The sequence below is a fragment of the Tupaia chinensis genome, unplaced genomic scaffold (assembly GCF_000334495.1).
Source record: "Tupaia chinensis unplaced genomic scaffold, TupChi_1.0 Scaffold000484_1, whole genome shotgun sequence".
NCBI lineage: Eukaryota > Metazoa > Chordata > Mammalia > Scandentia > Tupaiidae > Tupaia > Tupaia belangeri.
This window is the reverse complement of record NW_006159996.1, coordinates 1,339,478-1,343,707: the sequence shown is the minus strand read 5'-3', so window position 1 is coordinate 1,343,707 and position 4,230 is coordinate 1,339,478.

The following is a 4,230-nucleotide window of genomic DNA, read 5'->3' as shown; positions in this document are numbered from 1 at the left end:
CTCAAACTGCAGCTGGCCATGTGGGAGTTCAGCATCTTAACTACCACACCACCTGCTGGCCCCCTATATTTTGTTTTTTAAAGGAACACTCTCTTCTGTTTCCATCAGAAAACCTCAGACTCTCCAGACCTGGAACACAGATATAAAGTGACAAGCCAAAAATAAATCTGGCCCAGTGTAAAACTAGATCTATGCAGAGAGCCATAGTCTGGGTCCTTCCTGGCTGGCAGGAGAAAGGCATAAGGATAAGCCCAACACTGAAATGGGAAGTCAGAATGCGTCTTCCTCCCTAGCTGATCATTCTAGGGAAGCACATGCTTTTTTTTCATTGACTTCACCTAGAATGTAGAAGCCACTGGAGGCTATGCCCTTATCAACTAGTCAAGTTCCACATTTGTCTCCCCCACTGTTTTTTTTTTTAAGGTTTTTGTCATAGGGTCCAAGCATTCACCAGAGAGAGACAGAGACAGGGAAAGATTTCTTTTCCTCTATTTTCTTGGGATTTTGGTTGCATGCACAAATGTGCCTGGCATGATTTTCAAATATGCCAGGTCCAGGATTTGAACTGTGGTTGGCCATGCAGAAGTCTAAAACCTTAACCACCAAGCTACCTGATGGCCTTTTTTCTTCCCTTTTTTAATATAATAATAATAATAATAATAATAATAGAATGAGTAAAATAGAAGCATTTATTGACTATTACTCTGTACCAAGCACTGTGCTATAAGTTCTTGGTAAAAATTACTTTGTTTAATTTTCCCAATAATCAAATGGCACAGGAACTCTTTTTATCCCCTTTACATAGCAGCAAATTGAGACTAAGAAAGGTTAAATAGAATTGCTTAAGGTCACAGTACTAGTGAGTCTAGATTTATATCTATGCCTGATTTCAAACATAGTATTTTAATTTTTTTTGAGAGAGAGATTTTTGCTATAGGGTATGTGTGCCAGCCAGAGAGACAGAAAGTGAGAAATCGCTCCCCAGGAGGGATGGCCACACCACAATCTCTTCTCTTCTCAGGATTTTGGGCACACACGCATATGTGCTCAGTGTAAGTTTCAAGTCACCTAGTCCAGGAATCAAATTGTGGTCAACATGTGGGAGCCCAACACTTTAACCACTATGCCACCTGATGGCCCCTCTAATATCTAAACTTTTTTATTTTTAGAGGTTTTTGCCTTAGGGCAAGTGCACTTGCCGAAGAGAGAAAGAGACAGACATTGAGAGGGAAAGTAATAAATCACCCATTGGGGGAATGGTCATGCCGCAATCCCTTCTCTTCTGTTCTCCTCCAGCGATCTTGGCACATATGCACTCGTGCCTGGCATGTGTTTCCACGTCACCAGGTCTGGGACTAGAACCTCAGTCAGCCACGTGGGAGTCCTGCAATGTAACAACTACGCCATCTGCTGGCCCAATATCTAAATTTTAACATTCACTTTTTTGGGAGGTGGGAGAGGTTTTTGCTATAGGGTGTGTGCACTTGCCAGAAAGATAGAGAGAAACAGAAAGATAGGAAGCGGGAAATCACCCCCCAGGGGAGATGGCCACGCCACAATCCCTTTCGGGATCTTGGGTATGCAAACACACATGCCCAGTGTGAGTTTAAGCCACCAGGTCTGGGACTCAAACTGCGGTCGACTACATGGGAATCCAGCAACATAGCCATTACATCAACTGCCGGTCCCGACATTCACTTTTTTTTAAAGAGACATTTTTGTTATAGGGCACGTGTGCTTGTTGGAGAGACAGAGAGAGACAGAGATTCACTTTATAGAGTTGGTTGAAAATCTTCAAACTCTATCTCCTATTTCTACATGACCATGCTATCTGAGTTCATACTCCATAGTCCTAAATTTATCTGGGAGCTTAAATTTAAAATCAGTTAAGCCTAAGACCCTTGTTTCCACCTTGGGTTTAGAATCAGGAGGAAGACTCTTTTTCTGCATCATCCTGGAAAGTTGTTGGTGTAGGCAATGGGGTATTAGTTGTTATCCCTTTCATTTTAAAGATTTTGGGTGGAGGAGTGATACCGAGGAAGAGTAGAGAAGCCAGGTTTTGGTGAAGTGCCAGCAGTAGTTCTAAGGAGGCCAGGCTTCTCTAGACACCTCCTACTCCTCAGCATTTGAAAGTATGGCATATCAACCCTTAAACAGCTAGTATCTTCTCTTCCTTCAACTAATGGATTCTAGGGAGAGTAAGTGCCCAACTCATCATGAGAAAGGCCCAGGAGAATGCTTCCCATCATGTGCCAAGTGACCATGGGGTCCCCAAGTGTGTGCTGAATGACTAGACCCCAATCAATGTAGCTTTGGGGGGCAGGCAGTGGGAGCAGAGTGGCTATTACACTATCTGCAGAGCCCAGGGTTACTTACCCTTGCATCAGAGCATCATCTGGAGATGAAATACCTAGGGAGATTAGACAATGAGACCTCCATAGAAGTGGGAGATGCAGGAATCTAAGGAGGTTGGTAGCATGTAAGGACAATCATCTCATACTCAGAATCTCAGATCTATGCCATCTATGGGTCAGAGGTGAGATTAAAAAAAAAAGAATGACAGCACCTGCATTCAAAATGGATGAGAAAGTTAGCTCTAGAGGCACTCCAGAAATGACCCAGACTCATGAAGGCATCATTTAGTAATCAAATGTGTATTGAATGTCTGTTGTATGCCAGATTTGTCTGGGCACTGGGGATGACATGGTGAATCCTGTTCTTAGATCAACAGAAAAAAATAAATAGAAGCAAGACAATATGGACAGTGATAAGCACTAGGAAGAAACTGGAACAGAGCAGTAAGAGAGAGTGATTGGAATGGGCAGCTTCAGGATGAGAATGGCAATAAGGAGACCAAAGAGGGAGCTATTAAGTGAGAAAAATGGGGGACCATATAACTTGTCATCCAAACCAAGACACTTGGCGAACAGAGGTGCTCTAAGTGATTAAACAGAGACAACAGGCATAACCAGGACAATCTCAGGCAAAATGGGACACATGAACACTCTAGAGATGACAAACTGTAGCAGAGGTTCTCAAGATGTGGTCCCTAGAGGGCTAGCCCCACTGGCTGGTGATTGAGGGAGCCAGAACCTACATGGCAGACCATGCAATGCAGCTTGATTCCCAGTCCAGGCAACTTGAACAACACACACAGTGTATGTGTGTGGTGCCTAAATTCCTGATAGAATGGAGAAATGGAGAAGCAACTTTGGCATGAACATGTGCCAGGGGTGCTTTCTTCTTTTCCCTCTTTCTCTGTCCTTCTCTGGCTAGCACACATGCCCTTGGGCAAATTAAAGAAAGAAGAGGAAAGAAGGAAAGGAAAGGAGAGAAGAGGAGAGGAGAGGAGAGGAGAGGAGAGGAGAGGAGAGGAGAGGAGAAAGGGAAAGGGAAAGGGAAAGGGAAAAGAAAAAAAAAAAAAAAAAAGAAAAGATGTGGACCCTGGAGCAATAGCATCACTTAGGAAACAACAGGCTAGAAAGGCAAATTCACAGGCTCCTACTCCAGATCTACTGAATCAGAAACTCACGGAAGGCCCAGCATTCTGCATTTGTTTGTTCATATTTTGTTTTGTTATAGGGTTCATGACTTCATTGAAGACAAAGACAGAGAGACAGACAGACAGACAGACAGAGAGGGAAAGTGAGAAGGCACCACTCCCCCAAGGGGCATGGCCATGCCACAATCCATTCTCCACTATTCTCCTCTCAGGATTTTGGTCACATATACTCATATACTCAGTGTTTTTCAAGTCACCAGATCTGGGACTTGAACTGTACAGCTGGCTATGTGGGGATCCAGCTACCTTAACCACCATGCCACCTGCTGGCCCAGCATTATGAGTTTTAACAAGTGCTTCAAGGTGACCCTAATGGCTAAAGTTTGAGAACCATTGAGCTAGTGTGACAGTGGTGTAGGTGAGGCAATGTGGCCAAATTCAGGATATATATTTTCAGTATGGGGAGTAAAGAAAACTGGAATCTGGAACAAACTGTTTTTGGCTTTAGCAATTTGTATAGAGGTGCCCTTTACTGCGATGGGAAAGACTAAGATGGGGAGAGGACTGGGTTGGTGAGGAAATTAAGCTTTTGTTTCAGATGTGTGAAGTCAGTGTACAGAAACAGGCCTTTCTTTCCTGGGCCACCTCTCAGCAGAAGGAAGCCGTTCTACCAGCCAGAGGCAGTAATTCATAGGAAGGCCCCAGCTCTGCAGGTTTGGGCATTGCTG